This window comes from Acinonyx jubatus, chromosome A1 (genome assembly GCF_027475565.1).
Source record: "Acinonyx jubatus isolate Ajub_Pintada_27869175 chromosome A1, VMU_Ajub_asm_v1.0, whole genome shotgun sequence".
NCBI lineage: Eukaryota > Metazoa > Chordata > Mammalia > Carnivora > Felidae > Acinonyx > Acinonyx jubatus.
Window position 1 is genome coordinate 53,847,430 of NC_069380.1, and position 24,516 is coordinate 53,871,945.

The 24,516-nt window shown below is 34.9% G+C and overlaps 1 pseudogene; it reads right to left on the reverse strand.

The window, feature by feature from the left end:
- Positions 1-1,807: 1,807 nt before the first annotated feature.
- LOC106969543 (60S ribosomal protein L7-like) lies at positions 1,808-2,607 on the reverse strand (annotated as a pseudogene).
- Between the last annotated feature and the right edge of the window lie 21,909 nt (positions 2,608-24,516).

A 24,516-nucleotide genomic window follows, 5' to 3' on the forward strand; every position in this document is an offset into this window, starting at 1 on the left:
AGTTAGTTTTAGATTCATTGAAATAACGTAATCCTGGGGCATCAAGGTGGTGCAGATGGTTGAGCATCCAGCCCAGGTCATGATCTCATGGTTCAAGAGTTCAATCCCCATATCTCACTCGCTGCTGTCAGTGCAGAGCCTCCTTCGGATCCTCAGTCTCCCTCTCTCTCTGCCCTTCCCCTGCTTGCACACTCTCTCAAAAATAAACAAACATTAAAAAAATAAGGTAATCCTTACGGACTTCTGTTTCGTTACTGGAAAATCCATTTATCGCTTCTTACCTAAAGGGGTTGTGGTGAGCACTGACTATGATGGCATATGGAAAGCGCCTGCCACATAACAGGGTTCATTTAACATTAATCGTGATCTTGTGTTCTTTTTCAAGCGTAATCAACGCAAAAGTTGTGAAATGGCACATCATTACAAGAAGGGATTTTTCTATCCTTCCACAAATGAAAACAAATATTTCATGAGATTAAAGTAAGCTAATATTCAAATTTTCCTTTTGAAGTGGGAAAGCTGAAGGGGTTCCATTTTAGAAAGGCTCCATCTCTGTTTTTCTGCTACGCCCCATTTGCCCATGTTCCATATATTGCCTCTGAATAAGCCAAAAAAGCTGTATACCCATTTCAAGGGAGAAACAAGAAAGCTAATCATTCTCTGAGTTTTGTCGTAGGCGCAAAACACCTGATGACACTTAAGAAGAGCCACATCCCAAACATGTTTCAGAATATTAGCTTCAAATAAACTTCTGCTGATGCTGGCATCAATACCCCTACCTTCGGTAATTTACGGACTAATGCCTCTTATTCACCTGACACTTCTGATTAAACCTTACCATGGATTCCTAAAAAAACATGTATCCTAGATCCTTTTCCAATAAAACCCCTCAGCCCCAAGCACTGATGAGACTCATTCTTTCCTTTCCAAGCTTCAAAGATATTCTATCAGCTATTTTCTGTCACTCACGCTGTTCAGTAAACTCTGTTTTCACTTTCTCTGACTTGAGTTTGGTTTCTATCCTGCATGAAGCCAAGGACCCTCTTGGCTGGTCCTACGAAAACTTCTGGGTTTTTGGACTCAGCCTGCCTGCATCAGTTTCTCCTCTTAAATTATTCTTTGATAGCATTGAAAGAAGGAACTTTTATTTTCCAGTTTATTTTCCCTTTGGAAGTCAGGTTATTGATTATAGTATTTCCAGAGCATAAGATAATCAGATAATTATCATTCTATAACTTATTGCTCAGAGATCACAAACTGTTACTACTTACTATATTTATTACAGGCTCATCAACATTAGTAAATTATTCAAACAATAGACAAAATAGTGTTCATTGGCTTCTACTCATATTCTACTACTGAACTGATACTGACCCTCAATGATCAAGCAATTTAATATTGTATAAACCTGTGACATGCTGAAAATGAGAAGAGTGACTTATTTAATGTGGTTTTTATATGAGAATTAATGGCTACAATGTATCATTCTAAACTTGAAAATATTTTACAGTGCCACTGTGTGACATTGTTAAGGTGGAATGGATAGACATCACTCTGAGATTTGAGGTAAGACACATTGTATTTTGCATTAATTAATACTTGCAATTCATGTTCAATAAAATTCCAATGTTTAATTCCAACACTGCCCATGTTTTACTTATGCTTATATCTCAAAAACAATGAACCCTTACAATGAAGTGAGTAAATCAGGGTGCTTTGGGCTTATGCGTGGATAAAATAATCACTTCTATGATAAACGATTTGTCCATCTTATTAATTTTACTTTTTATTTATTTTTTCAATTTGAAAGTAGTTATTTATTAACTGACCAGATTACAAAAAGTAATCATAGTAGACACCTTGGTTCATCTTTATAATAAGTTTATTGAACTGATCTTCCCTGTTGCCAGCATTTCCACCTTCTACAGAATGGGTGGTCTTTTTCTTCATTCTCTCTCCTGGAGATGATAATTTGAAGGGCCATAAAAAGTTGTTTGCTTCTTTGAAACATTTTCCAACAATATAGATCTCGTGATTCAGATCCTCCATGCAGATGATGCCGTATTTACCAAGAGATCAAACAATCAATGTGTTATCTGTCAGGACAATTCATTTCTTATTGACTTTGCCATAACCATACTTGTACATCAATTCATTCACCAACTTCAGGTTTGGGTACTCTCCTCACCCCCATGTATGGTTACACAATCCTTAGCATGTTAACAGAAGCCTTGTTAAGTTTAACAAAGGTGACATTGAACATCTGGTGAAGGCAAAGAAGCTGCAACACCTTTTGAATCTTTAGGCTCACACCATTGATACCTTTGACCCTGATGACAAAAGCCAATTTAGTTCTGCAGGAACATAGAAGTTGCCAGTTTTTCTTGCCATCCCAGCCATTTGAATCTGAGGTTTGTATAACTGCCTATATGCTTGTGGTAATGCTTAGCTTTTTCATAAATGAACTTCCTCCTTACCATTCGAAGCATCTTTTGGGCAAACTTCCTTCCCAGATGCTTGATCTTCAACTCTGAAATTCCTTCGCTTTTTCCTAAAGGTTTCTAGCACAGCAGGAATCTCCTTTTCCTTCTCTTCTGCACCCTCCATGGTTCCAGCCAGAAAAGCCATCTTATTAATTTTAAATAAAATTAATCCTATATTTAATCCTAAAGAAACTTTCAAAGTTGAGAAATCTTTTTTAACATACAAGGTTTAGTTTTAACGAATAGTTTTAATATTGGTGATAATTATGTAATCAAAAATTATGCTTTGGTCAAATTATGTAGTTAGTTACAATAGTAACTTTTTTTCTCAGTAAGTGTTCCTTCTAAAGTGTTCCTTCCTTGTCTAAAACTTTGACTACAAATACAAATTCATTTTTATATTGACCCTGAGACTATTTTTTCTGTATATAGGAAATGAAAAACAAAACAAAACAAAAAGAGAACAACAGAAGACAGACACTTGGCAAGAGCAGTTATCTTTAAAAGTCATATTCTTCTAGGGGTGCCTGGGTGGCTCAGTTGGCTAAGTGTCTGACTTAGGCTCAGGTCATGATCTCACCATTTGTGGGTTCAAGCCCCACGTCCAGCTCTGTGCTGACAGCTTGGAGCCTGGAGCCTGTTTCAGATTCTGTGTCTCCCTCTGCCCCTCCCCAACTTGTGCTCTGCCTCTCTCTCAAAAATAAACATAAAAAAATTATTTTAAATATAAAAATAAAAAAATAAAATCATACTCTTTTAGACAAGCTGTTCTAAAATTGTAGATTTGAGGATGAAAGCTGAATAATTGTAAGTGAATGAAAATTACATAATGGCTACAGAAATGGGAAAAGGGGTGAAGAGAATAGAGGACAAGAGAAGAAAGCAAACATTTTCTCCAAAAGAAACACTTGACTGGGAAGGGAGATAAACATAAGCCCAAAGGAATCCTCATTCCTGTTGATGAAAGTTTACATTTTTTCCTTTTCCTCTAACTTCTCACATCTCCTTTGTTTCCACTCTTTCTCTCTCCTTCTTTCTCCTTATTGCCTTAGTTTTCCCTTATGTTACTTCATTCAAGATCTTGCTGATTCTTCATATATCTGGTTTGTTCTTCTAACCTTGAAAATATTCATAGTGGGTAAATGAAGCTGGAATAGCTATTTGATTTGGTTTATGTTGCTAGAGAGATGCAAGATATTCTGTGGCTGAAAATTCTGAAGCACTTTAATTTATCTAGTAGGATAAATTTTTGAAATGTTAATGGGTTTGATTTTCCTCTTTTTTTCTTCCTTTCTTTTCCCTATTGCTTAGTCTTTTCCACACTGGAATGCAACATAAAGGTAGATAAAAATAGAAGGCTTCATTGCACTGACCTTCACAGACCCCAAATTAACCACTAAGCCACCTTACACACACACACACACACACACACACACACACACACACACACACAATATCCATCCGTATATCACCTGTGCATATAAAATAAAAACCTTAAATGAAGAGTCTAACACTGCTTATTTTTATCTCTGTAGTAGAATGAAGTTAGCTGAGTTAAAGAAGAGCCAGTGCATTTGATTCACATGCCTATTATTGATGGTAACTGCTAAGACTTCAGATATCAGGTACTGCAAGTCTTATGGATTACTAACCCTATGATGTGAGGAAATTCTGTTTAAGGAAATAGCCATGTCCCAATGGATAAATCAATAAACAGAGAACATGTAATTCTCAGAACCAACTGATAAGATGAAGTTTTTTTTAAAAAATCTGAAAACACTGGATCTGAAAAAATACTAATAATGCTTACAATCTCTTAAAGAGTTACCAGTTACTTGGCAGAAGGAAGTTTGCTACATCTAAACTACGACCTGATGATTTTAATACTAGGTATATACCCTAGAGAAATCCTTTCTCCTATGCAACAGGCGACATACATAATATTGTTCCAACTACATAAGAAAACTGGGAAAACATTGCTTCACAAAATCATGAATAAATTGTGGAATATCACCAGAATGGAATACTACGCATCAATTAAAATGAATAAACATAGCTAAATTAATTAAAAACATAATATTGAGTCCCTCAAATAATAAACATAGCATAAACCTTTAATATACATATAAAAACTAGCAAAATGAAAAATATGTTATAAAATATAATGAAATATATATGTATATACATATATGTCTTAATGTATATACACATGTATACAATACATATGGAAATAAATGTATATACACATATATACAATATATATAGAAATAAATGAAAGAAAATGATGTGTAAAAAATTCAAGACCTTTAGATAGCAAAACAAGGAACACCCAGTGGATCTCAAAAATAAGTTCAATTTTCAAGGTATGAATGTAGTCATTGAAGACTGAAACTTTTCTTAATGGTATTATTTTTAGTTGCCATATATATTATCTATATTTTGCATGTACGAAATGTGAAAAATATTTAAAAATAAAAATTAAGTGAAAGTAAAAGCAGTATAAATCCCCTTTTTTAGTTTATTTTTAATCCCTTTAAAATATATGTATTAGTAAACGGGGCATCTGGGGTGGTTCAGTTGGTTAAGCTTCCAACTCTTGGTTTCAGCTTAGGTCACGATCTCATGGTGAGTTCCAGCCCCCCATCTGGCTCTGTGCTGCCAGTGCAGAGCCTGCTTGGGATTCTCTTTTTCACCCTCTCTCTGCTGCTCATCCTCTCACCGTGTCTCTGTCTCTTTCAAAAATAAATAAATAGGGGCGTCTGGGTGGCTCAGTGGCTTAAACCTCTGACTTCAGCCTAGGTCACAATCTCACCATACTGAGTTCAAGCCCCCACCCCACCTGGCTCTAGGTTCTGTGCTGACAGCTCAGAGCCTGGAGCCCGTTTCAGATTCTGTATCTCTCCCTCTCTCTCTCCCTCTGCTCCTCCCTCACTCATGTTCTGTCTCTCTCTCTCCCAAAAATACACATTAAAATTTTTTAATTAAAAAATAAATAAACTTTAAAAATATATATTTAAAATATATGTATTAGTGAAAATATTGACTTGATGCTTATGAAATTAGAAGTTGTAATACTTTCAAAAACAATTTTGTGGCATGGATCAGAGCATTTAAAAATGTTTGTACAATTTGCCCCAATAAAACTACTTCCATTAGTTTTTCCAAAAAATATAGTTATGATTATGTAGACAGGTTTAATTATAAGGTTGATTCATCCTTCTATACACTGCCTTATATTAGCAAAAATTAGAACTAAAACAAATATTTGACAATTAGGGAGTGGTAATATAAATAATGGTATGCTCTTTCACTGGGCTATTATACCATCAATTATAGAAATAAATAAAATAATGATGCATGTAAATATTGTCAACCTCAATATACACATTTGCTACAACATTCTCACAGCATACCTTGTTCTCAAATATGTTCCCTTAAAATTACCATTTCTCGTTTGCAGTTATATGCTTATGTATTGCAGTATATATTTGTGTATCTCTATTTTTCTTTCAATTTATTATTTCATGTCTGCATATGCATTTAAAACACATTCAAATGTAATTTAAAAATATATTTCAAGGATAATTGCCTATTTTTCACATACAGTAGGAATTACAAATAATACATCTTAAATGTTTTTAAATAAATGGAAGACATTGATTAATTTTGGTTTGTAGGCACCTAGAAAGTAAAGCAATAAAATACCTCTTTACGCCTTTTTGGGTAGGCATACCTGAGAAAACTGTGTAATCCTAAAGATGGAGGTATGGGAGGTATGGAACATCCCCATACTTCCCGGTGTGATGGTGAACTAGCACAATTAGTCTGGAGATCAATACAGCAAAACCTAGTCAAATGAATATATGATCCAAACATTCATATATTAACCAAAGAAATTTCTACGCAGTTCTATAGGGAGCAGGTAGAAGATTGTATATTATGTGGTAGTAGAGAGTTGGAATTGATCTGTATTCATGTCTGGAGAGAACACAGGCAAAAGGGCATAGCATGGAGCACTTTGCTGTGGTTGGAATCAGTGGACTAAGCAGAGCCATAAATATAAATGGACTAAACACACATACAAAGTGGATGGATTTTTAGTCTGCAGTAACAAAAAGATCTAAAAATATAGTACTTTAAAAAACATAGATATTTATTTTTCTCTCTTGTGTAATCAGCCCAAGGTCACCTTAGCCATTTTACTCTATACCAGCCTATTTTTATACAACCTGTGTGTATGCTCATGTGTTTTTTTTAATTTAAACTGACTATTAGAGGAAGTAAGAGAAAAAGCAAGAGGAAGGGGAAGAAGAGGCAAAGAAGAGGGGAGAGGAAAAGAACAAGAAGAGCCTAAAATATTTAACTACCTTAAACCTTGCAGACAATGATATGCTGCTCTTTGCTATAAACAGTCATTCAATGACTCAGAGCCTTCCTATAGTATTGCTTTGTGGTCCTCAATCTGCAACGTGTATGTAACAGAATCACCTTTAAGTTTGTGAAAACATACATTGCTGACTCTATCTCAAAGTTTCTGACTTGTGGAAATGGTTTGAGCTTGAAAATTTGCAATACTCACAACTACTAACAATTTTCAAGGTGATCGATATGTCTGGGAAGAATAGTTTGAGAAGCAATGCCCTAAAGGATTGTTGTTAGTTGCTTAATTAAAACTGTAGTACTTCCACATCTGGGCAACAGATGGCAAGAAGTGAAAAAAAGCAAACACCTAATATTTAAAGGCTCAGACCCAGGGGCGCCTGGGTGGCTCAGTTGGTTGAGCATCTGACTTCGGCTCAGGTCATGATCTCATGGTTTGTGGGTTCAAGCCCTGTGTCAGGCTCTGTGCGGACTGCTTGCTGAGAGCCTGGAGGCTGCTTCAGATTCCGTGACTCCTTCTCTCTCTGCCCCTACTTTGCTTGTGCTCTGTCTTTCAAAACTAAATAAATGAAAAAAAAAACTTTTTTAAAGGCTCAGACCCAGAAGTGATTTTGCATCACTTCCATTTAATATTACATATGTACATATCAAACTGCAGAGATCCTGGGAGATGCAGCATGTAATTCTGTTACTATTGAATAAGGGGGTGATGAATTTGGGAGCAAATCAGCAATCTCTGCCACCACACTATCTACGTAAATTAAAAATGCATAAACACAAAGTAAAAATACCCATTATGTAAGAATATATGGGGAAAAACTTTAAATCATTTAATTGGCCACCTATGGGGGAAGGGAAATTAATACATTTATCTTTATCTATACAACTATATCATATATACAATACACACACACCTATATCTTTCAAAGACCAATTATATAATATGAACTAAGTAGAATAGTTAATTTAATTCTCTGTACCTGAGGTTTAAAATAAAAAATCAGCCACCCAACACATAAGCATAGATTTACTTCAGAAAAATATATACAAACTTATCTTAAAGATAAGTTTCTTTTTCTAAGTTTATTATTAAATGTAAGTACTTAAGGTTTTCAGTAATTATAATAATTACTATAAAAATTTGAAAATTTCTGGGTGCCTCGGTGGCTCAGTTGGTTGAATGACCAACTCTTTGATTTCTGTTCATGCCATGAACAGCATTGTAAGATCAGAGGCCTGTGTCAGGCTTGTGTTGAGCATGGAGTCTGCTTAAGATTCATATTCTCTCTCTCTCTCTCTCTCTCTCTCCCCCTCCCTCCCTCCCTCCCTCCCTCCCTTCCTGCCTCTCTCCCCCTCTGCCCTTCTCTCCTGCTTGCAAACCCTGTCTCTCTAAAATAAAAAATAAATAAAAATAAAATTGAAAAAATTGAAAATTTCTGCCTTGACCAAAATTGTCAAAGACTGAAGCACAGAGAGGCTTATAGTTCAGATAAGCTTATTGTCAGCTACAATGTTAAAACTAAAATGTTTTGACACTGCAGTGCTTTGTGATAGAAAAAACACAAATCTGTTTATAAGATTTGATTCAAAGCCTCTATCTGACACCTAAAAAGTCATAGGAGATTTGACAAATTTTCATTAAGGAAAGATAAAACAATAAGAAAAACAGTAACTGGCATTTCTTGAAAAAAGCTAATAGTATACCAAACTTGCTGGTACTGAGTTTAGCATGCATTTACTCTTCAATCACTGAAATAACTCAATAGGATAGGTGCTATTACAATCACCATTCTATTTATCAGGAAAACAGGGTGCACATAATAAAATACATTATGTAAGATCACTAGTTATAAAAAGACCCAGGTTTCAAATTTATGTTGGCCTGCTTTCTGAGCCTGCAGTTTTCAGCCACTATATGAAGAAACCGAGTGCTGTTGTGCTGTGCTGTTGTCAGAGAAAGGAAGGATAGTCATGGTCACAGACTGAATAAAAATTCCTTTTATATTCCCCACAGTCTTAAGATAAGCTCTCCTATTCTGTGATGTAGTAAGTATTGCTTAAAACCAGTATAGTAAAGTTTACTTAAATAATTGTATCTGTGTAAATCACATGTGGCTGAATAGCTTCTTTGGATGTAAAACCATGAAAATGAAGTTAAATATATCAGGGATCAATTGCCAAGTATCACAGTCTTCTATTTTTCATTTTTCATATTTTGAAGATGAGGGAGAGTCCCTTCTTGCCATCTCAGAGAAGGAGGCTGATTATTTCATCCAGGATTGGCAAACTATTGCTCTCTGGCCAAACCCACCTACTGCCTATTTATGTGAATAAGAATTTAGTGGACTACAACCACACCCAAAATTGAATCATTGTCCATGGTTGATTTCCCACTACTGGCATAGCTGAATAGCCTTCAGGGCATAAATATTTACTATATGGCTCTTAAGAAAAAAAAAAAAACTCTTTTAATCCAACAAAGGCAATATGCCGTGGTGACTGATTTCAGTAATTCAGGTATGATCTAGTAAGTGCTCAGTAACACTCTCTCATCCAGATGGATTGGGTTGAGAATGGGCATGTGACCCAATTCAGATAATGAGGCAAGAGTAGAAGATTGCTAAAGGTATATGGGAAATAGGGACACTTGAGTGGGTCAGTTGGTTAAGCGTCTGACTTGGGCTCAGGTCATGAAATCCTGGTTTGTGAGTTCGAGCCCCTTGAGCACCACATTGGGCTCTATGCTGGCAGCTCAGAGCCTGGAGCCTGCTTCAGATTCTGTGTCTCCCTCTCTCTCTGCCCCTTCCCTGTGCTCTCATTCTCTCTCAAAAATAAACATTAATTTTTTAAAAAAAAAAGGTACATGAGAAATAGCCTTTCAGCAACATATAGTCAGTTCAATAGTGTCACCCCAAAATTACTGTCTTCTTCTTAACCTCAGAATGTGGTCTTATTTGGAAACAGTATCTTTGCAGAAATAAGTAGTCAAGGATCTCCAGAAGAATCCTAATGGATTTAGGGTTCAATAGTGTCACCCCAAAATTACTCAGAATGTGGTCTTATTTGGAAACAGTGTCTTTGCAGAAATAAGTAGTCAAGGATCTCCAGAAGAATCCTAATGGATTTAGGGTGGGCTTTAAATCTAATAACTCATGTCCTTATAAGAAGAGGAAAGGACAAAGAGACATTCAAAGGGCACAAAGTATCAGAGCAAAGGTTATATCAGTCAAGATTCAATAGTCAAAGATTATATTAAAGGGCATTGTAATAGCAGAAAGAGGCCAAAGCTTAGTCTGAGTTCAATTCCCCTGAAGCAAATGGCAAGAGACTTTTTAAAAGCTGAGGTGGGGTGAGATGGGATGGCCATTCAGATGGTGTTGGCTAACAAGCCTTTGTTGGCTAACAAAGGAAAAGTAAACTTTCTCATAACTACTTGACAGGAGGTAGTTTTACAACTTGGAACAAGGCACCCACTGAGGTTAGGTTCCTAAACTCACAGATTCTAGTTGTTCGGGGCTCTATCTTCTTTGATTATTACATATCAGAGCACTGGCTCCAGGTCCTAGAGAAAAACAGTCCTAGATTATAAAACTGTTAAGAGGTGTGAAACAGATGTGCATTTCAAAGGGTCAGAGAAACAATTTGCAATTTCAAGTTTTCTAAAGTAAATGCTAAGAAAAGGGAGCAAAGGGACTTTGTAGTTATGTCACATCAATTCTATAAGGGCCAAAGTAAGAAGAAAGCCAGGGATCTAGCAGCAGGAAGAAGCCCGTCTAAAATTTAAGTCAGACTGAGGTCAAAGGCCATGTGAATACTGACAGAGATTGGAGGTGTGTTGTCACAAACTAAGAAATGCCAGGAGACAGCAAAAGCTGGCAGATACAGGAACAATACTTCCCTAGAACCTTCAGAGCAACCATGGGCCTGCTGACAACTTGATCTGGCCTTCTGGCTGCCTGAACTGTAAGAGAATGAATTTCTGCGATTTTCAGCTACCCAGTTTGTTGCGATGTGTTATGGCAATCCTACAAAATGAATATGCTAGAGGACACCAGCCTTATTTTTCTATGTAGGTGCATACAGTCCTAGAAGTTCTTGGTAGGAATCGTATATTGAAATTAATTTGGCCTACTGTGGCAGTCTAAGAAGAGAGGAAATAGGATCTTAATGGTATCCATGAAATGCTGAATCAAATCAATACAATCATTTCCTTCCATATCCTTCCTATTCTGTCAGGCAATAAATCCTACTTATATTGATGCAATTTGGAGAAGAAATCTAGTTAGTCACAAACAAAAACATTCTAATTGACACTGTGCACTGCACAATTCAAGAGAGCACCCTCACATAGACTATCGTATGAACTGCACTTCCTGGAATTGTTCAAAGTTACAGCTCTGCTTATGTCCTTAAAATGACTTTGTGTTTTTCAGTATTAAACCAAAAAGAGATGCTTGAAGCGTCTATAGACCTCAGGGTTACCAGCAGTATCTCAAGAGATGGACAGTGAGAATTAAATAGCTTATATGCATTATTTTATAAATTACATAATTTCTCCCAAACTTTATTTAATTTGTAAAATGTATAAAATGATATGTACATGGCGATGAAGATTAAATAAGAGAGGAAAATTATAATCACACATTAAAAAATAACAGATTTACTACAAATCAAAATTTTGCTGGTACCATTACTATAAGGATTACAGTGGTCCTTCTTCCTAGTCTTACTGAATTTATACAATCACTGAAGGTTCTAAAACAAAACTATAGTTGTGTGAAAGGAGAATTCTATAGCCACGGTACTTTACTCACTTCCGTACTGTGATCATCAAGTCTGAGTACAATTAACAAAAACATAGCAATTTTTGTATGAAAACGATGCTAGGAAAGAAGGCTAATATGTTCCACTATGCAATAAGTAGATAAAAGACCTTGAAAAAGTGAATAATAATCTGATACCAATACATAGTTAACAGGGACAAATGGAGAATTTTACTTTTATGAAAATACAATGTTGGAGGAATTACATTACCTGATTTCGAGATTTACTAGAAACTACAAACATCAAGAAAGTAAAAGAAATTGTCATAAAAATTGACAAATGGATTTATCAAAGTAAATACAGAACCTAGGAATGAACCCATATGTATACACTAATATGAATTTAACAAATGAGTCAATGTAATCCAATGAAGAAAGGATGTTTTTCAACAAACAGTGCTAGAATATCTCAATATCCACACAGAAAGCAAAAACAATAACTTTCCATATCTCACTTTTTATGTCAAATTTAATTCAAAATGAAGCACAGACCCAAATGGAAAAGGTAAAACCATCAAACTTTAAAAGGAAACACAAAAGAATATCTTATTGTCATAGGAATGGGCAAAGAGTTCTTAGCTTAGATACAGAAAGCAACAATCCAAATAGAACAGATAAATAAGCTTCATTAAAAGTAAAACATCTGCTCATTATAAGACCCCATTGGGAAAAAGACACAAACTAGAAGAACGTATTCACAAAACATATATCTGGCAAAGAACTGAATATCCACCTATATACATAGAATTTAACTCTACGATAAAAAGACAAAGCACCCAATACACAAAGAGCTGATGATTAAAAAAGAAACTTCACAAAAGAATATACGTTAAAAAATAAGCACATGAAAAAGTTTTGAGTATCTTTAATTATTAATGAAATGCAAAAATAAATTGATAAATAAAAGCCACAATTAAATATCACCAGATACCCACCAGAACAAAATTAAAAAAACTGACAACCATAAATGTTGGTGAGATTATGCAGCAAACTGAAAATCCTCTTTGCTTTTTTTGGAATAATGAAAAAAAAGTAGTAGAAATGGAAAATGTTATAGCCTCTTTGGGAGAAAGTTCTATCAATTTATTTTAAAACTGATTACATTCTAGGAATTCTACTCCTAGGTACTTACCCAATGGAAATGAAAACACATGTTCACAGAAAGACTTATAAAACTAAACACAGCCATATAATCCAGCAATTATACTCCTTTGTATTAACAAAATGAATTGAAAACTTATATCTCCACAAAAACCTGCACATGAATATTTATAGCAACTTTGTTCATAATTGTCAAAACCTGAAAGCAACCAACATGTCCATTTAGTACAAAATATTCAAAGCAACTGTGTTCAAGAGAGTCAAAAACTGGAAACACCTCAAGTATCAATCACAGAAGAATGGAAAACAAGATGGATTAATCTATGGATAGAATGATCGGTGATAAAGCATTTATAGTAAAACAATAACATTAGGATCTTGATGGTAGTTATATGGGTTTTCATTGTAAAATTTCTTAATTTTGGTGTATATTTAGAAGTTTCCATAATAAAATGCTAGGGTAAAAACTGCTCAAAAGAGGAAAAGATTGCCTCTCAAAGCACTACATGTCAGGTGCCCAATCCTTCAGAACATTCCAAAGGGTGCCCATGTGTTGACAGGATGAAGGGTGAGGAAGAGCTCACTGCTAAACAGGACCAAAATGTCTTCCAAGGTGACTAGCATTTTGAAGCTTTGAAGACCAAAGGTTTCAAAAAACATCCAGTGAAGCCCCCAAAAGCAGCTTACAGTGGTGAGTACTTGACATAAATGGAAGATTTTAATATAGATGATTTAGATGCAGATGAGCCAATAAAATAAACTGGAATTCTTAGAAGGTTAGAGAGAACCTTTGGAGGATGGAGTGGATTAAATAATAATCAAGTGAGGTATAAAGGAACAAGTAATATAATTATTAACCTAATGAATACTAGATTAAAATAGTTACATCCATGTTTAGTGTGAGAATTATAGAGGTTGTTCTTTCTCGCCTTCAAATTTTAAGATTCCTTGGGTGGCCTATTTGCCATCTGGATATCTACTTTCACGTTGGCATGTTGAATGCATGGGTGAATTGGAAGAAGTTTAGACAGGCTGGTTGTATGGATTTTTATTAGAAAGATTATCTTCTCTGCTCAAAATCCACCAATTGCTTCTAATTTCACTCAGATATAAGTGAGCATACTCAGTCAAAATTTTCAAAATGCGTGGTTTCCCTCATTGTGTCTCTCACCTCATTATTTACTACTTTTTCTCTTTCAAATTTCATTAAAAAGACAGCCTCTTTGTTGCTTCTGAAAAAATGTAAGGCCTGCAGGCCAGTTGATGACAAAATATAAAATCCTTTAAAAAGGTCTCATATTATTTAAGCTACTTCATGTATATGCTGTTTTATACCAAGTGCAAGTATGAATCTATGTTAATTTCAGAGTATTATGTGAAGTTAAAATCCCTTAAGAGACAATTCATCAAAGAGGATATACAGATGGCAAAGAGGCATATGAAAAAATGCTTCATCTCCTATGTCATCATGGAAATGCAAATTAAAGTAACAATGACAAACCACTGCACACCTATTAAAATGGTCAAAATCCAGAACACTGACAACACCAAATGCTGGTGGGGATGTGGAGCAATAGGAACTCTCATTCATTGCTGGAAGGACTGCAAAATGTTATGGTCACTTTGTAAGACAGTTTGGTGGTTTCTTATAAAACTAAACATAGCCATATGATCCAACAATTATACTCCTTGGTATTAACCAAATGAATTGAAAACTTATGTCTCCACAAAAACCTGCACATGAATATTTATAGCAATTGTATTCATAATTGGCAAAACCTGGAAGCAACCAAGATGTCCTTTAGTAAATGAATGGATAAATGTACTATGATACATCTAGCATCTTGAATATGACTCAGTGCTATAAATAAATGAGCTATCAAGCCATGAAAGATATGGAAGAACCTTAAATGTCTATTACTGAATGAAACAAACCAAACTGAAAAGACTACATACTGTGCATTTCAACTATATTACAAGTTGTTAAAACTATGGAGATGATAAAAAAATATCAGTGGTTTCCAGGGGTTAGGGAGGAAAAGGGGGATGAATAAGCAGAGCACAGAGGATTTTTAGGGCTGTGAAACCACTCTGTATGGTAGAGACATGTCGCTAAAAATTTGTCCAAACCCACAGAATGTGCAACACCAAGAGTGAATCCTAATGTTAACTATGAACTTTGATTGATAGTGGTGTTTATTGTAGGTTTATTAATTTTAAGACATTTACCACTCTGGCAGAGGACGCTGATGACAGGATAAGGTATGCATGTATAGGAGTAGGGAGTATATAGGAAATCTCTGTATCCTCTGTTCAATTTTGCTGTGAATCCAAAACTGCTCTAAAAAGTGACATCTATTTTAAAGTTAAAATCTATTTCTTCTTCTAGGATTAAAGTAGTACAGCTGGAATTTTCAACAAATCTTTTTATTTTTTTTTTCATTCTCTTTCTCTCGATACACTCATTGTATTTGAGGAAACAAGACTAAAGCTTTAAAACTTTCAATTTACTTTGATTTCTAAGATTCAAACTTCATTTCCACAGAGGCAGAAATTGCAAGGTTGGCTGGTAGCTACTAACCAGGTGTTAGCTATTCACTTTTTTGTTTCTGCCAAAAAGCTGGAAGCAATAAAATGAAATGTCTGTTTTAGGGAGAGTACCTACAAATTTCATCACAGGGAGAAACTAAAAATTGATAATCTATTTTTTAACACTCAAATGTCTTTGGGAATATTTTGGTAATACAACTTTCTGTTTATATAGTTCAGGGATTTTGAAATGTCTATGTGGTGTGTGTTAGATTAAGATATAGACATGACCTACATCATGACTGCTTTAAAAATTAAATATGAAAAGTCAATTTAAAATAAAGAGTTTATTTGGAAAAAAAATTGTGCAGTGAATGAAAATTAAATGCTTTCTTCAACACCTGAAAATATCTCCAGTTATATCCCAAATATTAGTCACTCTTAGAGACCAGATGATGATTTTGTAGACACAGCAGGATTTCTTGCAACAAATCAGTTTTTAGACACAGAATTTAAATCACAGCATGTTGAATTCTGATCTTTGTCCCTATAGACTTAAATTCCAAGCCCAACCAGTAATGAATATCTTCTAATAACTCTTCTTACTATAATGCCCTATTTTTAAATGATTATAATTATGTGATGCTAAGAAATAAAATGAGTTATAGACATTGAATATTTGATATTTTGGCTAATCGCTCATTGAAATTGGATATATAGATGACCTAATTTATTATTATAAATAATTATTTACCATCATTATATCATTATTGGAGGTAAAATTTATGTACTCCATAGCATTCACCATTTGGACTATACTCTCAAGTCATTATCAACTGCAAACAGTACTTGGTGACTGGAATACAATTGTCTCCTTTCTCATCAAACCTATCCTATTTAATTGACTGTATTTAAGTGACTTCTGTAAGAGTCATTTCTTCATGAAGAAATGAAGGCTTTGTTTCCAATTCTGTGTCTCCCTCTCTCTCTGCCCCTCCCCCGTTCATGCTCTGTCTCTCTCTGTCCCAAAAATAAAATAAAAAAAAGTTGAAAAAAAAATTTAAAAAAAACAAAAAGAAAAAAAAAAGAAAAAAAAAAAGAAATGAAGGCTTGATCAATGAGTAACAACCTCTTCCCTTGACTCTCCATTTTTGGATACTTGTATAATAACACCACTGACATCAACTAACTATTGCCTGTTAATCAATGAAAAGACGAAAACCAATTGATGACTAAAATGGACTTCATTATACCTGAAATTAATGATAGACAAACCAGGAAATTGCATCTTTCCAGAAGGAATGCTAGAATTGAGTAAAGAGCATGTGTTAACCTAGGTTCATTACCTAAATGCTCATTTGAAGGCTGCATAGGACTTTGGTATTTTAGCCTGAGCCTCTCTCTAGCTGATATTAAAAACTGTCATTGACTTCCCTGGCTTGAATGAGAACACCAAAGTATTAAATTATCATACTTGAATATCCAGCCCTGAACCTTTCCCATGTTCCAGACCTAATCTTTGCACAATCAGCTAGATCATTCAACTTGATATTCCAATACAATGTTGAAAGTGACATGTATAAAATTGAATTTCTTATATTATTTATTCTCCCAAATAGTTCTCCTCATGAATTTCCTTCCCTGCTGGTACTAACATTATTATTCCTGTCACACAATTTTGAAGCATCCAAGTAATATCTGCGTGTCCTTTCCCAAGTTCTCCACAGCCACTTAGTCATGAGTTCTGTCACCTCATGCTTACATTATCTTAATATGCGTAACAACCACTTTCAAATTACATAGAATGCTGGAAAGGGTAGTGAACTGAGTCATTACTCCTCACTTGCACCTGGAATTAAAATGGCTCTGGGAAACATCAACAGAAAAAAAAAACATTATTCTGGCAACTTATTTATTCTGCACTTTCATTCCTACCTTCTCCTAAAGCACAATACACATTGGTGCACATATCACACACATCACACACACCACACACACACAGTTCACTATCCAAAAACGACGCAGCTGAATGTTCTATATTCATATATTCACCAAATATGAATACCTTCTATGGGTCAAGCATTGTGCTAACACTGGAAATAGGAACTTTTAATAAAACAAAATTGATCCCACCATCATGGAGGTCACTTATTTCATGATCTAAAAAACAAAACAAAATTAAAAGGCAAGAAGTGATAAGATTTCAATTTGTAACAAGTTCTTTGAATAAAACACACAATGGGCAGAGATAGATAATGATGTAGAGAAAGGATGGCTACTGGGGCCCTTGGCAGACTGATCACTAGGATAAGACCTTAAAGGTGAAAGGAGATAAGCCAAGAGAAGATGTGAAGGAGGAATTCCATGCAAAAGGACAAGTATGTCCAAAGCTTTTTTATAGCAATAAGCTCCACATGTTCAAAAACAAAAACAAAGCTGAAATAAGTCTAGTATTGCTGGAGCTCGGTGATTTTCCTGAGGGCTATTGTGGTTGGCTGTGTCTCTGGGTGTGTGTATGTGTGTGTATGTATGAGTGCGTGTGTGTGTGTGTGTTTAAAGAAGGCTAGTGTATATGTATTAGTTTGCTAGGGCTGCTGTAACAAATACCACAGATGGGGTGGCTTAAATAACAGAAATGTATTCCCTCAAAATTCTGGAAGCTAGAAGTCCAAAATCAAAATGTTGGCAGCATTGATTTTAGCCTGAAGTCTCTCTTCTTGACTTGCAGATGTCTGTCATCTCCCTGTGTCTTCACACAGTCTCCCTCTGTTTGTACTGGTGTCCTAATCCTCTTTTCCTAAAGGTACATCAGCCACAATGCATCCATCCATCCATAAGATCTAATTTTACAGTATATACCTCTTTAAGGCCCTATACTCAGATGGAGACACATTCTTAGGTACTGAGAGTTAGGACTTCAACATATATATTTTTGGGGGGATACAATTCAGCCCAAATGGTATGTGTGGGTAAGAATATATTATGTACTATGTGTATATGTGGGAGAGAACAGGTGTATTTGTGTATGTGTACATGTGAGTGTTTATAAAGACATAGGTATCTAGATGTAAGAGTACATGGGTAGGTATGCTTGCGTGTGTATGCCTGTGTGTGTGTGTTTGTGTGCCACATTAGAATGGCAAAAGGTATGACTAATGAGACATGTAGAATCTCTAGTGGTATCATCCAGGAAACTATATTTATAAAGAGCTCTCAAGTGATTCTTATATGCACTAATTTGGGAAGCACTTCAGAGTTCAAGTTAGAAGGATAGGACTTTGACAAGAAATATGAGTTGGGAAATTTCTCCAAAAGTGAAGGTAAAAGAAAATGGATAAAAGGGTACATAGGCTTTTGAGTTTGATGGTAACGAGGTAGAAGATTCATTTCAAAGTGAATTATGCAGTGCTGTCATCAGACATGGAAGGAGAAGGAGGAGGCATGTGGGAGGGGGGAGTTAGAATGGAGGCTAAAATAGGAACTACTATTTATGGTAGTTGTGAAGGTGAGTGTAATTGAAAAAATATACTCATGAGACTTACTATGAAATATCTGATGTAAATTCCAGATCATAAATTTGGAAATGAAACCAAGAGACACATTATGCATTCTTTTCTCTGGCAAATTTCAGGAAGGAGACTGTGAGTTCATCAAGATTGAAATTTTGTGCAGCATTATCAACAATAGCCAAATTAGGAAAAGAGCCCAAATGTCCACTGACTGATTAATGGATAAAGAAGATGTGGTATATTTATATATATTGTGTACACACACACACACACACACAATGGAATACCACTCAGCCAACAAAAAGAATGAACTCTTGTCATTCACAATGACGTGGATGGAACTAAAGTATGTTATGTTAAGTGAAATAAGTCTGAGAAAGACAAATACCATATGATTTCACTCACAAGTGGAATTTAAGAAACAAAACAGATGAACATAGGGGAAAGAAGAAAAAAAGAGAGACAGGCAAACCCTCAGAGACTCTTAACTATAAATAACAAACTGAGGGTTACTAGTGGGGAGGTGGGTAAGAGATGGGCTGAATGGGTGATGGGTATTAAGAAGGGAACTTGTTGGGATGAGCACTAGATGTTATATGTAAGTGATAAATCACTAAATTCTAATCCTGAGACCAATACTACACTATACGTTAACTAACTTGAATTTAAATAAAATTGTGAAAGAAAAAAAAATAAAGACCATGTTGGTTGAAAAAAAAAACTGAGGTTTTGTGAGTAAGGTGAAAGGAAAGAGAAACACAATAGTGAGGGTACTTATAAAGCGGTAATAATAATAATGGGCTCTGGGATTTCTGCCAGAAACAATTGAAGCCAAGGTGACTCAGTAATTAACTTTGCAATCTCTCTCTCCACATTTGTAGTCTTTGCTGCTGATTTTGTGAAATTATGTTAGTTAACTGATTGTCTGCTCATATGTCTCTAGCTTTTCTTTCGAGATTTTACCCAAGATTTACTTGTCTTTGTGCCATTTCAAAATACCCCCAGGTTTTACTTCACAGTGCTTTATTGTGGAACACGCTATACATTATATGTCACTACACTTGTTTTTCCCAAAGAAACACACACATACACACCCATACACACATATGTGTGCTCATGAATTAAGCCAATCTTCCTTATTATAAATGACAACTATTTTTTTAAGTTCATTTATTTATTTTGGTGGGGGGGGGGAGGGAAAGAGAGCATGGGTAGAGGGAGGGGCAGAGAGACAAGGAGAGAGAGAATCCCAAGCAGGGTCCACACTATCAGCATGGAGCCCAAGGCGGGGCTCAATCACACAAATGTGAAATCATGACCTGAGCCAAAATTGAGTCAGATGCTTTACTGAGCCACCCAGGTGTCCCTAACTGACAACTTAACTAAAAGAAAATATAAAAGGAAGTAGAAAATAAGACAGCAAAAGAAAAAAACATATTCAAAGTATTAAGATAATATATTAAGACTCATTATTACTACATTCTTGGCACTGTACAAAACAGTTCTATAAATTTGGTAGTAATATTTTCATCCCTATCTCGTTTTCAGATAAGGACATGAGGTATTAGTTCAATTAATTTGTGAAAGGTTCTATACATAGCAATCACAGCAGGAATTTGAATTTAGCCTACCCACTTTAAAAATCTAGATTTCTATTGCTTCCCAGTACCCACTCATATATACATAAATCCTAAAAATATAAATAAATGTAAACCCACCTCTATCTGTATGTGATGTTATTTCACCATCCATACTTGGTTTTGTTTAGTATTTATAAACTCTCATGTTAAACATACATTTAGTGTTTTATTCCCAGAAATAAATCATTCCAAAAAAAATTATAGAAGTGAATATATCCTTGGCCTCTTCCTCTGAGTGCTAGAATCAGATAAGTTCTGCTTTGTTCATGTATCTGCCTAGAACAATTGATTTTGGGGATCTTTGAGAAATGTATTATTGAAACCAAAGAGACTGCCTCAGAATGATAATATCCTATGGAATGGGAATTATGTGCAATCCATGATGTGGATAATCATTTTATTGAATCAAGTGATGTGCAGTGGGACCTCTACATAGTGTTTTGATTCTCTCTATACAAAAAAGATTTTGAGGAGCACCTGGGTGGCTCAGTGAGTTGAGCTTCCCACTCTTAATCTCAGCTCAGGTCATGATCTCAGGGTTGTGGGATCGAGCCCCCTGTCAAGCTTTGAGCTGATCTTGGAGCCTGCTTAAGATTTCCACTCCCCTCTATCTCTCTGTCTCTCTGTCTCTCTCTCTCTCTCTCTCTCTCTCTCTCTCTTTCTTTCTCTGCTCTCCTCCTCCGCTCATGCTCTCTCTCTCAAATAAAAATTAAAGCAACAGCAACAACAGTAACAAAACTTTTGAGAGTCCTCATCTTGATCTTTGTACTTATTCAGTCTAGAATGTTCCATATTTTATTTTCCATGTGTCATACACATCATTTTCTGTCAAGTCATTTTATTATAATTTTCTGTATACTCTCCACAATTCTTCTGCTTGTATCTGCTCAGGTGCAGTAAATCAGGGACATTTTCTGTTTAAAAATCACACTAAATCCAAAGTCTCAAATAGTGATATTTGAAAATTGCTTCCCTGTTTTACAGCATCCAAAGAGTCTTCACTGGTTATTCGTTAATCACAGAATTACTTTCCTCTTTTCTTTCTTTATTTTATTGTCCATACATTTTTCATTTTTTAAAACTTGGAAGTATTTCACCATCAGGTTAAATCACGAATGGCTCAATGCTTCCTTGAGTAATGAAATTCACTCTTCCTTCTCTTCTTCCACCTTCCTCTCCTCCCTTTCTCCTCTCTTTCTTCCTCCTTGCATCCTCCTCTCTGCTGATACTGCTGCTTCTTGCTCTCCTTTCTCTCCTCTGCCTTCTAAGCCATGCTGAATGCACTCTGATGGCTTCATAATTATTACATCTAGAGTTTCAGTCAGAGTTCAATCTGAGAAGCAGAGTCATGGCATCATTAGAAATGTACACTTATATCTATATTGGTATTTATTACAAGTAGTTGCCTTACAACAACTGTGGGGGTTGACCAAGCAATTCCAAAGTCCTTGCGATAGGCTATGAGGAAAGGAAGCTCACAAGCGGGCTGGTTCCACAGACCTCATGGCTATTTGGAGTCTTTACCAGCATAATCTCCCTTTTGATTGACTTAAAGTCACTGATTAAGGACTCTAATCATATTTGCACAGTCACTTCAAGCAGCACCTCGATTAATGTCTGTTGAATAACTGAAAGAAGGGATGGGGATTCTGTAAAATGACTATTACTCCCTTTTGTCCTTCAACTATCCTAAAAGAATGTCCCTTGTAGCCTGACCTGAAAGAAATCATGCTAGAAAGGGTATTTTAGGGACTGTAGTTCAGCATGGCCAAATTGATATATCAATGCTATTAAATCAAGTTCCAAGCCCTAATATTAAGTTCAATTCTTTTAAAAAAAACAACGCATTGGAACTGGAATTATATACTAGTTCAAATAACTAGAAGTCATTTTTATTAATATTTACTTAAGAAACAACAAATGAGCCCTGGCAGTCACCTTAAGCTGTAATATAATGTGTTCTATCCTCTCCAATGACTGCCTGGGTCCTCCCTTGCCTGCAGTTTTACATGTAAGTACTATCATATGATCTGGTCTAGGTCAATGAGAAGTAAGCAAAAGAATTTGGAAAAGTTCCTAAGAATAGTGTTGCTTTGCTTGTTTTCTTTAACACTGGCTTTGTTTCTTTATTTAAACATAGCATGAAAACTATTACATGTCCATCATGGTAAGTTTATAAGAATTACAGAAATTTCACCACTGGCATTTTTGAGGTATTAAATCCCCTTCTCACATCTAAGAATAATGAGCCATATTTAAAATCCTGTATAGTCAGGTTTTCTGTTACCTGCAGATGAAAGCATATTTATTTGTACCATATGCATACTATTTTATCTATAAATCTGCCTCTTGGCAGTATTTATGAGAATGGACTGGACAATTATGCACATAAACATATATGCACAAGGCTGTTTATTATAAAATTTATAACTTATAATACCAAATGTGGAAACCCTATATTGCCTAATATATTGGGATTGGTCAAATAAATTAAGTTGTATTCAAAATATGGAAGCATGTTTCCATAGGTGAAGAAAGGTTAAGTAATGCATAATAATGCATAATAAGTTGTGAATATTTGAGACAGCAGTCAACCCAAGCAGTTTAACTTCAGATTCCATACTTTGGCATCCACACTAAACTTCTTCTATATTCATGAATATAGAAGTATTGCATAAGTTATTAACTATAAAAGCATAAGTTAAAACAGTATGATTTGTACAAACTTATTTATACAGACTACATACTTATGTACTATTAACAAATATGTGCATTTTTATGCATGCATGGAATGAAAATTTATATATTCTACTTCTTGAAAATCTATGCATAAATTTTGAAATTCTGTTGCAGTGCTGAATTTTGTTTTCAACCTTAATATGTTAGAGTCACATTTTATTTATTTATTTGTACTTCCATAAACTTGCAAGAAAGAATATGTCACAATAATGTTATAAATAAGAGTATATATATTTCTTATTGACAGTTATTTTATAAATGCATCAGCAACATTATAATTTGTGTAGTTATAAGAAAATTAGTGAGTTCAGCATTCCAAGAAATACAAAGTTAACAAACACCATTTTTGAGAAATATTTTGGAAGTAAAAATGATACTCAAGTTTATAACTTAATAATATTTGAGGGGTGCCTGGGTAGCTCAGTTGGTTAAGCATGACAACTCTTGATTTCAGCTCAGGTCATGTCAAGATCTCATGGTTGTGGGACCAGGCTCCTGCTGGGCGTGGAGCCTGTTGAGATTCTCTCTCTCTCTCTCTCTCTCTCTCTCTCTCTCTCTCTCTCTCTCTCCCTCTGCTCATATCCTGTTCTCATGCAAACTCTCTCTCTCTAAAATAATAATAATTATTATTAATATTATTTAGATAATTAAAAGTAATCTTGAATATTTACATGAAAGTTCTTTATCTTATTGGAAATCTTCTTAAAAGTTTGCTTTATGATAACAGGTTACTATCAAATAGAATAAATATGACATTTGTGGTTCACTGGTATTTCAATATTTTCAAAATATATCCCATATCTTTCTAAATGAAGGATGATATCCTTCTTTTACAGTCTCCAAAGAACTTGTATCAATAACTCCTTTTCTGAAAGCTTCTCTTTAAGAACTTTGTAAGTAAAATATATTTTTAAAAATGATAATCTCACCAAGCTCACTTACTCCAATAGTTTATGGTGCAATGAGGATTTTTAACTTTTAGTTTCCTCTTTATATATTTTAGAATTTGCTAACATTTCTCAGAATAGCTGACATACAGAACTGAACACAGTGCTACAAAGTTCTTTGTGTGTATTTCCATAAAATCTTGCTATAAAACTGTAGTATTTGAAGTTTACAGGTCGATCTCCCCCATGAGAATGAGAACCTGACAGGCAAGTGCTATGCTCTAGTCCTCATGGTGGAAGAAACTCTTACAAAATTTTTAAATATTTTATGAACTAATGATGAAATAAATGACACATTTTAATATTGGTCATTACTTTGTGTCTATGTGTTATTTTTCATTAGGTTGGGAAAACACTGTGTCTTT